The sequence below is a fragment of the Emys orbicularis genome, chromosome 2 (assembly GCF_028017835.1).
Source record: "Emys orbicularis isolate rEmyOrb1 chromosome 2, rEmyOrb1.hap1, whole genome shotgun sequence".
Lineage (NCBI taxonomy): Eukaryota > Metazoa > Chordata > Testudines > Emydidae > Emys > Emys orbicularis.
Window position 1 is genome coordinate 203,993,245 of NC_088684.1, and position 17,418 is coordinate 204,010,662.

The window sequence follows — 17,418 nt, forward strand, 5'->3', positions numbered from 1 at the left end:
CTTTCACTCCTGTTTCAGGAAACGGACAGAGTTTCTGTGAGATGCTGGTGGACGTTTCAATGGCATTTTCTGACCCACCAAATGCACCTGACAGAGCCAATGATGAACCAGGAGGACACAAAGATGGCAGACTCAAACTGGCTGATACTGTTCATGACTCTCTGTAGCCACTTATGTCCCCTACGTAGACCAATGCTTCTAGAGCAGGGCCACAAGCACAGACTGTGGGACCATATCTTCTCGCAGACCTGGGATGACAAGCAGTGGGTGCAGAACTTTTGCATGAAGAAAGCTACATTTTTGGAGCTTTTGTGCAGTTTACCCTGACCCTCCAGTGTAAAGACATACACTTGAAGGCAGCCATGCCAGTCTAGAAGCAGGTTGCTGTAATGATCTGGAAGATGGCTGCCCAAGGCTTCTATAGGTCTGTTGCCAGCCAGTCTGGTGTTGGAAAGTCACCTCTGGGAAGAGTGTTGGCAGAGGTTTCTGAGGCAATCAGGCGTGTGATTTACCCCAAAGTGGCATGCATAAAAGATATTCCTGAAGTAATTACTGGTTTACAGAGAATGGGGTTTCTAAACTGCACCAGAGGTATTGATAGGACTCATGTGCCCATAGTTTGCCCTCCTCAAGGAAACCACAAAGGGTACCACTCTATGGTTATGCCAGCCCTTGTGGACCAAAGAGGCTGATTTATGAATGTCAATGTGGGCTGCACTGGAAAAGTTCATGCCAGGGTTTTCTGCCGATTGGGAGTCTACATTCGTGCACAAGCTGGGACATTATTCCCACCCAATGATAATGTCATAAATGGAGTTACTGTCCCCACCATTATTGTGAGGGACTCCACATGACCCCCTATGCCTGGGCTTATGAAATCATACCCTGATCTCAGGGGCCTTGGGGCCTTGGTAAAAGAAGGTTTAATTACACTTTCAGCAGGTGCATAATGGTTGTTGAAGGTGCATTTGGCAGACTGAAATCTACATATCCCTTTGGATGCTAGAATCATCAGTGCTGTGAGCATTACTGTGGCTTGCTGTGCTCTTCACAATCTTTGTGGAGCCAAAGGTGAGCCATTTCCCCCTGAATGGAACTATGATAATGAGAGGCTGCTGAACTGGTACACTCAGCCAGGAAGTGCCCCTATTACTGTGCCAGGAAGTGCCTCTCCCACAGCTGGAGCTGGATGCACCGAGGCAACAGGAGTCAGGGAGGCTTTGTGCTGCTACATTATGGACTTGCATGGGCCAATGGAAGAGGGAGAATAGTACCTCTATGAATGTGCTTGGGGCAAGGGTGTTGATGCTTGTGGGAGGTTTCAGTGCTTAGGGTGATTTAGCGGGACTAGCGGTGAGGCCAGCCCGCCTTAAGGTGCGCAGTACTGCATCAACTTTCTCCAAGTGGGTTCCCCAGTCTGGTGTATGGATGATTACATCATCTAGGTATGCAACTGCATAACTAGTATGGGAGCGCAGTAGCTTATTTATGAGGCACTGGAAGGTGGCCAGGGCCCCATGTAGCCCAAAAGGGAGGACGGTGTACTGGAATAGCTCCTCCGGGGTGGAGAACACTGTCTTCTCTTTAGCTTCTTTGGTCAGGGGAATCTGCCAATACCCTTTTGTTAAATCCAGAGTAGTCAGGAATCAGGCACTACCCAGTTGGTCAACCAGTTTGTCGATGCGTGGTATGGGATATGCATCGAATTGGGATACTTCATTCAGTCACCGAAAGTCATTACAGAATCTTGTGGTACCGTCAGGTTTGGGCACTAGTACGATTGGACTGGACCACTGACTGTGAGATTCTTCAATGACCCCTAATTCTAACATCTTCACTTCAGCCTTGATCTCTTCTCTTTTGGCTGTTGGGATTCGGTACAGTCTCAATGTTACCTTGGCTCTGGGGATCGGTGATAGGTCTTGGTCGTCTGCCCCGGCTTCATAGAGAACACATCTCGGTTGCGGTTGATCATGTCGGCTGCCTCAACCTTTTGGTTAGGCATCGAGTCAGGTGATATCCTCACTTGCTTGTGTAGGTTATCCTCTTGGGGAAGGGCCTCCTGGGTGACTAAGCATGCCTCTCAGTTGTGCCAAGGTTTTAGAAGATTGATGTGGTAAATTTGCTCTGGTTTCCAGCAGCCTGGCTGCCAAACCGTATAGTTCACCTCCCCCATGGCTTTGACCACTTCGTAGAGTCTCTGCCACTGGGCCAAAAGTTTACTCTCTGCTGTGGGCACCAATACCATCACCCGGTCCCCTGGTTGGAACCGTTGAACCTTTGCTTGGTGGTTGTAATGGGTTCATTTGGTCTCCTGTGATTTCTCCAAGTGTTCCCGAACAATGGGCATAACTCGGGCTATACGATCTCTCATCTGCAGTACATGCTCAACTATGTTCCTTATGGGATTTGGCTCCTCTTCCCAGGCTTCTCTAGCTATATCCAATATGCCCCAGGGTGGCGCCCATACAGTAGTTCAAATGGAGAGAAGCCTGTGGAGGCTTGCAGGACCTCCAAGATGGCGAACATGAGGTAAGGCAGTAGGGTATCCCAATCTTTCCCATCCCAGCTTACCACTTTCTTGATCATGGCCTCGAGGGTCCGATTGAACCTTTCCACAAGGCCATCAGTTTGCGGGTGGTATACAGAAGTCCATAGGGCCTGTATGTAGAGCAATGAACAGAGATCAGCTTGGACACGTAAGGTGTCCCTCGATCAGTCAGTATCTCCTTGGGTAGCCCAACCCGGGCAAAGATCTGTACTAGCTCCTTAGCTATTGTCTTGGAAGCTGTGTTGCATAGGGGACGGTTTCCGGGTACCAGGTTGCATAATCCAGGACAACAAGTACATATTGGTGGCCCTGAGCTGTCTTCTCTAGGGGCCCTACCAGATCCATGGCTATTCATTCAAAAGGTACCTCTATTATTGAAAGAGGTATCAAAGGGGCCCTCAAGTGTGAGCGAGGGCTATGCAGTTGACACTCTGGACAGGCGGTGCAGTACTGCCGGACATCTTCGTGTACTCCTGGCCAGAAGAACCTCCGCAGGATCCATGACTGAGTTTTCTCTACCCCTAGGTGTCCCTCAAAAAGGTGACTGGGCAAGGCTCAATATGGCTTTTTGATGCTTTCATGGCACTAGAAGTTGCTGTGTCTCTTGCTCCTGCATTTGCACAACCCAGTACAGGAGATATTTCTTCACTATAAAGTAAGGTCCTGGTCCCCGGACCTTCCCATCCATGGGTATCTCGTCTATCTCGGCCACCTCTCTCCTGGGGTCCTGTGCCTGATCCCGCCCAAAAGTCTTTCTTCCGGGACTAACCTGCCTGAGCTCCCAGGGGCCGGCTTCTGCTTCTTCCAGCAGCTTGCTGCCGTCACAGCTGAGGCCGGCCTCCGGCTCACCTTCTGCGGTGGAAGTTTCTCTGTCTGCTGCCCATGTCCATCTGCCTACTAGGGCGGTCTTCTGGCCCTGGGTCAGGTTCCGAGTTCCCAAAGCCTCCACGGCCTTCCTCTCGTTTTTGGTCTTTCTGGGAGCTGGGAACAGATTCTGAGAAATCTCAGAAGACATCGGGGGTTGACATTCCCCCGATGACGAGTCGCTGCCCTCATGGTCCCTTCCTTCCTCCAGCGTTTCCGGGGAAAGTAAATTATCAAACCCTGGCTAGTTCCTCCCAATGACTACAGGATATGGGAGTTTAGGAACTACACCCACTATCACCTCAATGGGGTTCCCCTGAATCTCTATCTCCACCAGGATGGTGGGGTAATGGCTCACGGCCCCATGTACGCACATCACTGCTATGCGTTTGGCTTGTAGCAGCTGGCTAATTTTTACCAGCTTACCCGATATGAGGGTGATAGCACTCCTCGAGTCCACAAGCTCTGTAGTCTCCACCCCATTTATTATCACCGGCCTGGTGTAGTTATGCGGGGCTAATGCGACCCCCGCAAGGTGGATAAGGGAGCACGGGACCTCCCAATCCCCCAAATTACATTGCATACGCTCCTCAGTACTGGGACACTGTGCTGCTATGTGTCCCCACTGCAAACATTCATAACATCTATAATTGCTTCTAGTCACTCCCCTGTCACATGGGTTGGGGGGTTTAGTCCCAGGGTTCCCCTCACTCAGGCCATTCCCTTCCTTCCCAGCTGGTTTTCGGCCTCCCTCTTCTTTCACCTAGGTCTCCCCAGGTTTTGGCCACCCAACCTTCCAGGGTTGGGGTCGGGTGCTTGCTTCGTAAGGGGCCTTCCTTGGGTAGTCGGGTCAATTCCCCTGCTGTCATCCGTCTTTCTACCAGCGTGATCATTTTGTCATAGGTGGACGGATTGTTCTGGCCTACCCATTTGCGGAGATCTGGCGGCAGTCCCTGCATGTAATGGTCCATGACCAAAGTCTCCAGAATCTCCTCCGGGCTGTATGCCTTAGGCTGTAACCACTTCTGCACGAGATGTATGAGGTTGAATAGCTGGGACCTCGGAGGTTTGTTCTCCTGGTATTTCCACTCATGGAACCTCTGGGCCCATACTGCTGCTTTCACCCCTGATCGTGCTAGGATCTCTGCCTTCAGCTGGGATAGTCAGCGGCATCTCAGCAGGCAGATCAAAGTAGGCCTTCTGAGCCTCTCCGCACAAAAAAGGGGCGAAAATGCTGACCCACTGATCCTGGGCCCACGCCTCACGCTGAGCAGTCCTTTCGAATGAGAGGCGATATGCCTCTACACCAACTTCTGTCATCATCTTTGGCATACAATCAGTGGCCCTCAGGGTTTGCGTCCTGTTGGACCCCAGGCCTGGGTGGTGAGGATCTTCAGCTGGTCCACTACCTCTCACAAGAGGGCTCAATTTTAAATTGCCTGGCCCACTAATAATTGGTTGGTGTCCTGCTGTAGTTGTATAGACTCCTGTTGTGCTATCGCCTGAACCTGGGTGGCCTCCTGCCGGGCCGCCATGGCTTGCAAGGGAGCTCTCACCACCTCCTCTATTGTGGTACAAAATAAAACCCCAAAACCCCAGTGCACTCTCTTTTTTTTTCTTAATCTCTTTCTTCTGCCACGCTGTGAACAATTGATACCACCCCGACACCAGTTGTGACAAAGCTCTGACCTTTTCTCAGTGGGTCCCATGCTTCCTGGTGGATTACGCTAGCCTCAGAGGCTCACTGTGACCCTTCTCTCTCTAGAGGCAAGGGTCACAGCCTACTGAGCCATTTTCATCATAAGCCCGCAAGGGAGGTGGGAAGAAGCAACCCTCCCTTGCACAGTCTCCGTTGTTTCACAGTCTCTGTGTTTAATTGTGGAGAGTGCGGGGGGGCGGAGCCCGGGCCCAGCCTCTACTCCAGGCTCCAGCCCAGGGACCCTAATAGTAGCAGCTATTGGTAGCTGACTTTTTGAAACAGGACAAGTACAATTCTCTGGGCCACTTCCCCACAGCGGCCCTCCACTTCCTCAACATCTACTTCACCCTTACGTCAGGGCCTCCTTCCTTGTGTCTGATAGAGTTTGTACTGCCCAGTTTCTCCAGCAGCGCAGCTTCCCCCTACAGCTCCCGACACATGCACCTAACTGACTAACTGGGAAGCTTTTAACTAGTTCCAGCCAGCCCTTGATTGGCTTCAGGTGTCCCAATCAACCTAGCTCTCTCCATTGCTTTCTAGAAGGATCTTAATTGGCCCCAGGTGTCTTGATTAACCTGGAGCAACTGCCATTTGGTTACCGTGGTAACAAGGATTTGTTTAGGCTGGGGCTAACATACCTGTTTCTCACTACTTTCCTATAGCCATCTGGCCTTGCCCCGTCACAGCATTTATTAGAAAAGTACAACATTCACCCATTGTTAGGCAGGTCAGCAGCCATTACCATGCCAAAACACCAATAACACCACTACCAACAAAGTGCATGAACAAGTGCAAACAGTGAAACCATGTTCAAGACAGAAGACATCTACTGTTGCATGTCCCCTGGCCCCCTCACTCTCCTTTCCCTTCCTTCCATGTTTGTCATGGTCTTGGCACCAGGGCAGGGGAATGGAGGCATCCACGGGGGTGGGGGTCAGTAGAACAACTTGGGCTTTCGGGTGTGATCAGTGGCTGGGCTACAAAAGGTTTCGCTATCATTTCAAGCATTCCACATTTTGGAGGCCATAAAGGTACGTGTGGTGCCCGATTGGCAAAGAGAAGTGTAATTCCAAGCTGCCAATGAGAAACCAGTAGTGTATGCCACTTGAGTATTCAAACTTTTAGTGACTGAACAGCACATTTATGAGTGGAGTGGCCTGGTCAGCTACCGAGGTGGCCCTGGAGGGGGGAGGGCGGCCGGAGCCCTGGGAGGAGGGCGGCAAGCCCCGGCCGGGGCTCGGCTCTCCCCCTGGCAGCCAGAGCGCAGGGGGCAGGGCGGCGAGAGGGCGGCCGGGGGGGAGGGCGGCCAGAGCGCCGGGGGGAGGGCGGCGAGCCCGGCCGTGGCCCCGCTCTCCCCGGCGGCCGGAGCGCCGCGCCGCCCCCTCCAGGTGCCGCCCCAAGCACAAGCTTGGTGGGCTGGTGCCTGGAGCCGGCCCTGGCCCTGGAATATACTCCCATCACCAAAATGTGACTAACTATTTGAAGTTCCTGCTACAGGAAGAGTTTGCAGCTATCAGCATCTAGGATTGGGTCAGAATTCATGAGGGGATCAACAGAATGCTATGGTAGTGTCCACATGTTAGTGTGCCTGTTATGACTGCATGCAAACACATAGAACTCCACTGCCATCCCCCTTACCACCATCACCCGCGGCACATTTCTGGACAAAATTCAACCCCCCAGTAGTATTTTGGACAAGTGATTTTGCCACCTATGGACTGCATGGACTACCTGTAGCTGAATCAACTGGATTTGTAAATGGAACCTATTTCCACACACTTCCCTCCCCACACCTCAGTTCACTGTTTTCAGGCAGCTTGTTACACTGTTGAGTGGTTACAGAGCAGCGTTATTATTTTTAACAGGAATAGCCTAGCAAAATGTGCGCCTTTCCAGTAAAAATTCACTTTTCAAAGCTTTCTTTACAATCTGCTATTAGTGGATATATGCTGCTACCCGGGGCTTGTAATAACTTTTGCACTGGCTCACAGAATGGAAATCTCTCCCATTCCTATATTAATAAATGATAAAGTGGAGCCAGAAACTTACCAGGCTTCAGGGTGGCTTCTGCCACTTCTGTTGTCACTAGCCTCTGTTTGCCAGCAGCTGGGAATGGGTGACAGGGGATGGATCACTTGATGATGACCTGTTCTGTTCATTCCCTCTGGGGCACCTGGCATTGGCCACTGTCAGAAAACAGGATACTGGGCTAGATGGACCTTTGGTCTGACCCAGTATGGCCGTTCTTATGTTCTGCTGCCAGTACCGCAGCATGCTGTTCCTCCCGGGTACACCAAAAAGCTCCTCTGAGTATGGCCCCACGATGTGCTGCAGCTGCTCCTGTGGCAAGCCTCCTCTGGGCCCGGTGTCAGCAGCAGAATCATTTCACAGGTGTCATTCGGCACCTGCTGCTGGCTCCCACCAGTTCCCCTGCTGGATTCTGGGGAGAGCAAGTCGCCATCCCAGCAGACCAGCTCAACATGCACCACTGTTAGCTGTATGCTCAGCACAGTACCCAGCACCTGGTCAAACTCATCGAAAAATGGTCGTGACGTTGGTGAGTTACCCGCGGTGCAGGTCTGGTGCTGGTTTTCTGGTACTTGGTCTTGAGGCACTTAAACCACTCCCTACCCTGGCCAGCTTCGTCGCTATTTGCTGGTATGTGGCCATTCCTGGTGCTCTTACTAAAAGAGCTGGCCTCGCACCAGAGATTAACCAAAATCTGACTGTGCTCTCACAACCATGATGCAGATTTGTGTGTAGAGAGAATTGAGGTTTGGGCTCAAGCCTGAGTCTGAGCCTAGGCTTACATTCAGTGTAGACGTACCCTCTGAGTGCATGGCCTCTAGCTCTCAGGCCTTGGATCATCACCTCTTTTGTGATGGAATCACATGATTTCCCCACTCTCAGACTAAGCCCTGGGCTACAGTCCCTTTATATCAGCTGTGATTACCTCAGCAAATGTAAGGTAGACTCAGACCTAGCAGTTCTGTTTCCTCCAGGGCAATGACAGTGGTATGCAGTGACCAAAGAGCTTCCTTAAAGTAAAGTATCCTTTATTTGGAATAAAAAGCATTTAAGAGAAAACATCTTGCAAGCAATTAAACAGATTGTGTGCATATTTAGTTTTCCCCTAAGGTTTGCCATTCCCTGGATCTGGGAAGGCCCAGTTCCTTCACACTTCCCTCCCAGAGTCTCTGTGTGTCAGTGTGTCTCCGTAGGTGGCTTCTGACAAGTGTTCCCCCATCTCCTCCTCAGAAAGGCTTTTTAGCTCTACTCTTTTGATCTCCAGCTTACCAGCCTGGCCAGACAAGGTCTGTAACTGGTTGGAGACAGGATATAACTGGGATTATTTAGTCTGCAGAAGAGAAGAGTGAAGGGGGATTTGTTAGCAGCCTTCAATTACCTGAAGGGGGGTTCCAAAGAGGATGGAGCTAGGCTGTTCTCAGTGGTGGCAGATGACAGAACAAGAAGCAATGGTCTCAAGTTGTAGTGGGGAAGGTCTAGATTGGATATTAGGAAACACTATTTCACTAGGAGGGTGGTGAAGCATTGGAATGGGTTACTTAGGGAGGTTGTGGAATCTCTATCCTTAGAGGTTTTTAAGGCCCGGCTTCACAAAGCCTTGGCTGGGATGATTTAGTTGGTGTTGGTCCTGCTTTGAGCAGGGGATTGGACTAGATGACTTCCTGAGGTCTCTTCCGACCCTAATATTCTATGATTCTATGATACCAGAAGCTAACAGCTTGACCTTTTAATAGAAACTTCAGTGTTCTTATTTGAGAAGCCATTTGTTTCACTTCCCACAGCCCCAGTGTTCCCCATTATAAGTAAGATCAATACATTAAAACAGGAAAGATTTATAACCCAACATAGACTAACTTCCCCTCACTGACCTGGTCACATACTGTGTTTATAAAATTATTATATAGCAGCTCCACTTTTGTCACCCGGATGAAAGACAAACAAAAAACCCACCATTACTATGTCACTAGAAATATTGTCCCCAATAAACAAAGAGTGTCATACTTACTTTATTATGATGTATGTGGTGGTACACATGGCATCTGTCTGTCTCTACCCCATGTCCTCTTTATGAGGGTAAAGACAGACAATGCAACCAACGGAGGTGCTCACGTACTATGGGGATGAGCGCCATATGGGAATCGAAATAGAACAGAACTTTGCATTAGCAGATTCAAATTTCTCTCACCCTCTTTTTCCTTCTTGAGTACAAGTAACTGAGCAATTACTGTAACTGTGAGAACATTCCTCCCCCAGAGCATAGCTGGGCCTTCCAGCTAATTAAAACAGTTTAAGCCACCTGCTGAAAAAGGAAATATGTGACAGGCTCCAAGTGAACCATTCAGCAAAGTCCTGTCGGACTTGTCTTTCCCTTGTAACAAACATAAACTTATTAAAAGAGACTTAGGAAGGATAAAAAAGCATTTAAAATGAAGTGATTAACTAAATCACTTTCTGTTCCACCACCATCATGGCTTGCAAGTGAAGGATGAGCTAGGCAGCTGTTAATGCCACTCAGGGGGTGCATACGTGTGTTCTGGCCACAGCCGGCAGTACTGCCTAAGGATGGTCTAGGATCCATCACACCTGGTGGCTATAGTTCAGGGGCATTTTTCCCACTGGCAAAAGCTCCACAGTTCAGGAAGTGTCGCTATTGAGCAGTTCTTTCCCACCAACCAGAATGCACAGGTTCACAGACCGACTCTTGAGCTGAAGAAGTATGTTGTTTATTTGCTGCTTCAGTGCACACGGGGCACAGTGTAGGGTTAAATGCAAGCACACCCCAGGTTCAGGTGCTTGCATTAAATATGCTGTTACAAAGTCATTCACTCTATATTGTATAAACACTTTTTCTGCTTAGCACTAAGATTAGTTTGCTAACTCAGTTGTTTACCTGATTGGATTGCTGGCTGAGCTTTTTATCTGGCTGTTCTCTTTCCTTGCCAGACAGCAGGCATCTTTTCACATATCCCGACACCTAAAATATACATTCTACATATTACATCCTACAATCAACCAATGGTAAGAGTTCCAGGCCACCTTGCCTAGTGGCAACAGTACAGAAAGCATCACCCAGTGGTAAGAGCTAAAGCCTTGCCTAGCACCTGTAGCTCAGGGGTCAGGGGTGGGGTTGGGAAACCCTAGCCCACCCTACTCCACCGGGTTCGGACCCAGAGGCCTTTAAAACAAAATCCCCATCTGTGACTGAGAGTCTGGTGCCCTCGTGCATGCTCCCTGGGTCACTTCTGACCCTTGTTCCGGTCCGCCGTCGTTGCTGCAGTCTGGCCTGGGGATCCCCCTGGGTTGTCCTCTGGTCTGTCTCTGGAGCCTCTTCCACTGGTGGTAGCAAGCCATCGCCCTTGGTTGGAGGGTTCCCAGAGGCTTGGCTAAGAGGTCTGGTCCCAGGTGTTTGGAGTCCCAGTGGCTTCTCCGCAGGAGGCTGCTGCATGCGACCGCTCTTCTCCTCAGTCAGCCCAGACAGAGCTGAGTCACTCCCTTTTAAATGCTTCCTCCACTGGGAGCATGCCCAGCAGGAGTGAGGGGGTGTGACCTCTTGGGTCCAAAGCAGATCTTTAACCTTTGCCTCACCAGTGCAGGGTTGTACACCCTGTCACCATGCCATAGAAGCAAAGAAGTGACAACATGTTACTTTAAAATCTTGTACTAAATTGCAAATCACTTTATAAACTACTAAACATTAAAATGAGTACAAAATACTTTAAATTAGTAATGACTGTAGGGAAGTATTATTATCATTATTTGTATTATTGTAGCATCTGGGAGCCCGAATCATGGACTAGCACCCCATTGTACTAGGCTCTGTACAAACACAGAACAAAAAGTGCCTGCCCCGAAGAGCTTACAAACTAAGTATAAGACAAGAGACAACAGAAAGGATACAGACAGAGAGACAGATTGGGGAGTGCAAGGAAACGATGAGCTAATGTTGGTCAACATAACAGGCAATGGTTTCAGCGCACCAGCAGCCTAACTGTTGTCAAGTTTTTGTAGACATGATGGCAAAAGGAGTTTTAAAGTGGGCTTTGAAAGAGGATAATGAGGTAACTCTGTGGGTGTTTATTGTGAGCCCCTCCCACGTGTGAGGGGGCAACACGGGGGAAAAAGCATCGTTCTATCTGCTAGAAAGATACAGAATTGGATTCTCCACTGCCTTACCCCTTGTTTCATCACAGGTACCTGAGTAAATTGAGTACAGAGTGGGTTTCATCCTGATTTGGTAGAGCTTCACACACACACCCTTGCATAAATGTAAATAACTGCACCAAATGCAAGATAAGAGAATGAGGCCCACATTGTTCAAATTGTAGTACTGTATTGACCTGTCTATAGTTCCATGTTTAATTAGCTGTAAACTTTCATACTGAAACACTAGGGGAAAAACATTCATGTCGGTTGAAAAATGTATGTGTCACTTTTGTCTATCGAGCCACAGAAACTGGAAAGAACAAAACGAAATAGCATCTTCTGGTGATAATGAGGTGGGGGTCTGGGAAAGTGTTGCAGAAAGATTCAATTACTTCAAGTTTTTAGTGAAGCTAGTTTGTCACCTCCCTTGCTAAGGATCTTTGTTTTTATGTAGTCTGTTTTGTGGTGTTACAGTTTATCTGTTTGTACCAAGCCCCATGTGCCTCAGTAGTGGGGCTCATGCCACTTTACAAATAAAATAATTCAGTAAAAATGTTCTTGTATTTTTGAATATGAGCTTTCCTGATGGGAAATTCAAACCTTTGGTAAACATTGAAAAAGCTTTTAGCCTATGAACATGTAGAAATTTATTGAAGCAAATGGGATCAAAGTGGACTCTCCTCGCTTTTTTTTTTTAATTGAGCATCCTCACGACGCAATCTGAAATACCCAAATGCTGTTGTTTCCTGGCAGCTCATGGACTCACAATTTAGAAGAAAAACCACAGTTCATATTTCCTATTATGCTGTTGTCCTTCCTCCCCGTCATTGTTGGTCACCCTCACATTTCACCATGTTTAAAATTAGATTGCAAGATCTTTGGATTACTTATTATTTGTGTTAGAATAGTGCCTGGAGGCTCTGGTCAGGATCGGGGTCCTAGTGTGCTAGGTACTCTGCAGATACGTTAGTAAGAGACAGTCTTTTTCCTGAAGAATTTACAGTCTAATTTAAGGTAGCACAACAAATGGTGTAATGAAGAATTGGAAGAAATAGGGGAAGGGAGGGTGAGGGTAACTTTGATCTAAACACATGGTTAGATTGACCAGCAGCTATACATACAGTTAAAGGATATCTTTAAAAAAATGTATAAAATATAATTAATTAAATCAAAAGGTATAATCCCTACTTGCCATCTATCCAGTCACTATGATTAAGGCTAAGATTTAGTCATGGGTATTTTTGGTAAAAGTCATGGAATAGGTCACGGGCAATAAATAAAAAATCACAGCCCGTGACCTGTCCATGACTTTTACCAAAAATACCCATGACTAAATCTCTACTTCTGGGGCCCCACTGTTCTGGGGACCGCTGCCCCAGGGACTGCTGCTCCCAGGGACCACTCTCTGGATGGCCTCCGGGTGCCCCTGGGGCTACTGCTCCAGTCGCCCCGGGACTGCTGCTGCTTGGGCAGTCCCTGGGACCAGCTGCAATGGCTGCTGCTCGTGCGGTCCCCGGAGGCAACTTCCCAGGGCCACCCGAGTAGCGGCTGGTGTGGCTGGCTCCGGGGTGGCCCTCGGGACCGCTGCTCTGGCACTTCCCGAGACTGCCCCCCAGGACCGCTGTTCAGGCTTCCTGGGGCTTCCCAAACAGCAGCTGGTGCGGCTGGCCCCAGGGACCGCCAGAGCAGCTGGCCCTGGGTTGCTCCAGCAGTGGCTGGTGCGGCTGGCCATGGAGCGCCCGAGCAGCTGACCCTGGGGCCAGCTGCTCAGGTGGCCCTGAAATTAGCCGCGCCAGCTGCTGCAGAAGTCGCGGAAAGTCACAGAATCCGTGACTTCCTCAACCTCCATGAAAGAATTGCAACCTTAATGATGTCTGGCTCTTGTCTTTCTATGTTTCTGTAAACCACCTAGCCCACCTTCAGGCAGTGTAATAAGGTGACTATGTTTAAAAATAGCAACGTCTTTCTCAATAGTGTATTTAGACACTTCACTGTGGACTTGAGTTTAAGAATTTGATTTTTACTCCTGCTATACCTGCAGAGTCAACATACCTAAGAGTGACGGAACTGAATTCTGTTCTTCCTTTTGCTTCAGATGCAGTATTGTTTGTTAAATTCCAAAGCTAGTTGAAGACACTCGTGTTATATAGGTGATTGGGGACATAATCTGAAGACAGTGGGGTTGCATGGAGGTAATTGTTGAAGGCATAACTTAATTTAGCCCTGCAGGACCATTATTACAAGTAATAAAGCAATCTGCTTTGCAGCACAACTCTCATCTTGAGGACAATATGGCCCTGCTTCTGGTTGTTAGACTAGTATTTAATATTTCTCCAAATTCTTCCACCTCTTGTTTAGAAATGGGCACCAGTAGTCCCAAAAGGGTTTCCTGAGGATGTAATGCTTCATATTACAGTGTTTGTTGCTCCATGACTAAAGGAGAATTTCTCATCGCTTGTTGCTGGAATGGCTTTTTGTATGGTCCATAATGATTATTTTTTTAGTTTCCCTCCTTCCCCCTTGACGTTCGATCTTTTATCCACTCTATTGGAACCGCTTAAAATCTTTGGAGAAACACAGGACCACTTTCAATAATGGTTTACACCATCATAAGGTCTCTGGTGGTAAAACTCCTTCACAGGGGGAGTGAGTTATGGCAATGCAAAGTGGCTACAGTCCATTTTCAGACGGTTGTGTTTTTATGGGAGTGGAGGGAGGGGGATTCACTGTGACCCACAAATGTGGGTGATGCTGTCTGAAAATTAATATGCTTTGACTGTGGGAGACTCTCTGCCCCTGTGAGGAAGGATCTGCCTACAGTTTTCCAGTGGAATTGAAAATATCCTTCCTTCCAGCAGAACATTTGCAGACGAAAGCAATGGTAACACTACCAGCCCTCCACTGATCTAGATCTCCCCTACAATGGCCAGGTCTTTATTTTGTTGCATCTAGCTTGGTGCTTATATATAGTTACTTGCAACTATATTATCTGGAACATTTAGTAACACAAGTATTAATTGACAAAATGCACTGTTCTTGACATACTTTGATCTGCTACCAAATCTGTGGTGCTTGCTACTTTTGTCAGCTCAGGGGTTTTCCAGGAATAGCAAAAATACCCTCTGACATTAAAAGAAATGAAATTTATTGATCCTGATAAAGATTTTTGTTTGAGTTGCACTTAATCACTAACTGCAATGGTTTCACATACTTTTTTGCTCCTACATATCTTTATAAGTGGTTGTTATGGTGATGCATTTTGCATACAGTGTATTTCCATTCGCCTTCCGTTGCCACTTTTATCACACCCATCATATATTTAAATGTGACCTCTGGTGACCCACTATCCTGATTAGATTTGGAATTTGGTGATAACACATTTCACATTTTCTCACACATTTACTTTTTCCGCACACAAAGATGTGGTTTTGCTTGTAATCTCTCTTACAGAGTTCACTTCCTAATTTCATCTCTCAGGTTTTTCATTTGCTGTTATAATTGCTGCTGCCTCACACATATCAATTCCATAGAATTAAAATTTTGCTCATGTAACTTTCTAGTCTCATCATGTGTAATTCTCCCTCCCCACCACTGCTATTGTGTTATAAACAATCCCTTCCCAGAAAGCACATACACATCTTCAGCCATTCAGATGGATTAACTGACTGAACATTAGTGCCTTTCACCAAAAGAGGTGTCGTGTTGGGCAGTGTAATGTTTAGCAATCCTGTGACAGCAGCGAACAGGCTGAGAATTCCACTCTCAGGTAGCAATGTACCATCATTTTTCCCTACCTCTTTTTGTGACTATGTTAGTTTCCACATCACTTATTGTTCAGTCAACTTAAAATGCATGAAGTGGTGTAATATCCGGTCAGCCACCCTGAACAGAACTATTGCTGGATGGCAGAATGGTGCTACAGCATTTATGCAATTTTTATTTAGTAAAAGATTGTATAATTCCACAATGTATGTTCACAATATGCAGACTGCTAGAAACATTTGGGTTACATTAATTAATCCCACACTCTATTGAAATGTATTAGTTGGAGTAAAAAATCAGATATACAAAAGCAAATCATTTCTTGTTCAGATCTCCTCGTTATTTCAGGATAATACGAACAATATCATTATATATTATACTTTAGAATATAATTATTATGATGGCAGCTCTGGTCGTGACTATAGCTTAGGTTGTGTTTCAATTTCCATTTAAAGCAGGAATACCCCCCTCTGCTAAATAACTGAAATATTGTTATTTTTCTCTATATTAGGGTCAATTGCTCTCCATAGACTAAATTTTCATAATTATCTTCTTGATTCATTACTTAGTTTTTTTATACATAAACTCTTTAAAAACACACCTATTTTGAAATTTAGGCTTGGCTGTCAGGCCAAATGATCTCAAAAAATACAAAACATATTGTTCAAATTTGGCCTAGTAACTAAGGCTTGCTTACAACACAGGCACATTTATATGCCATCATGTGTCAGCAATGCCCCTCTGCCATGTACATTGGCCAAACCGGACAGTCTCTACGCAAAAGAATTAATGGACACAAATCTGACATCAGGAATCATAATACTCAAAAACCAGTGGGAGAACACTTTAACCTGTCTGGCCATTCAATGACAGACCTGCGGGTGGCTATCTTACAACAGAAAAACTTCAAAAACAGACTCCAACGAGAGACTGCTGAGCTGGAATTGATATGCAAACTAGATACAATCAACTCAGGATTGAATAAGGACTGGGAATGGCTGAGCCATTACAAACATTGAATCTATCTCCCCTTGTAAGTATTCTCACACTTCTTATCAAACTGTCTGTACTGGGCTAGCTTGATTATCACTTCAAAAGTGTTTTTTTTTTCTCTTACTTAATTGGCCTCTCAGAGTTGGTAAGACAACTCCCACCTGTTCATGCTCTCTGTATGTGTGTATATATATGTCCTCAATATATGTTCCACTCTATATGCATCCAAAGAAGTGGGCTGTAGCCCACGAAAGCTTATGCTCTAATAAATTTGTTAGTCTCTAAGGTGCCACAAGTACTCCTGTTCTTTCTTCTAACAAGTCAGAATTCCTTTTCAAGTTATTTCCAATATTTGTCATAACTATTTTTTATTTTGTGATACTGAATGCCAACAATTAACATACCCTGGAAATGAAAAGATTTTGACTCAACTGCACCCCTTTGGGTGAAGCTCTGGAACTGCAACAGAAGGAGAGAAACCAGTAACTACACCGAGTGTGGTGTGGGTGTATTCTTAGAAGAATTACTTAATCTACATATAATTTTTCACAATATATGAACACTATATTTACTTCAAGTGTCAACATTTTACTGTATGTATTTATTGTATGTAACTCTGTTCTGAGAATAAAATTTTACAAAATATTAATATAAAGCAATTTTAATTTAATTTATGCATATTTGTAGGAAAGACTTGAATGAAAAGATGTGCTTGTGAGCCAAACCACCACATTTATTATTGTTATTATAAAACAATTATATAGTGTTGTTAAGGTATAAGTTGCTCTACGGACCCTATACCAAGTATATTCTGCACACCAAAGATGACAGAGAAAAAAAATACAAACACAAATTCATTTTCACCTTCTCTCCCTGGTGTTATAGCCTGTGTTGATGGTTCCAACGCTTATTGTTGCACATGAGAATTACTCAGTCTCTCTCAGTTCAGGATACTATAACCTGGTCAGACCTACAGAGCAATAAGGAGGGAGTTCTAAGCATGAGGGAAGAAGGCTCAGAGAGGTGAATGGTAGACATCAACACAAGGGATATTAAGGAGAGCAGCAGTACACTTTGTGTATAGACAAGAGACAGCGAAGCAAAAGGAAATGAAAGGTGAGATATATGAAAGGCTGAGGTTGTGCGGTCTTGAGGTGAGAATGTGGGCAGAGCCATGAAAAAGAATTAATCCGATAATTTATCCAGCTAATGCCACCAAATTTGCCAAATGATTCACATATTATTCAACTGACTCTAGATGGAAAGTTTGAACTTGATGCAGAAGGCAAAAAGAAATGGAAATAGAAATTAACCATCCACTATTTTGAGCTACAGCCATCAATGATATATGTTCTCTACTGGAACACGTACAATACAG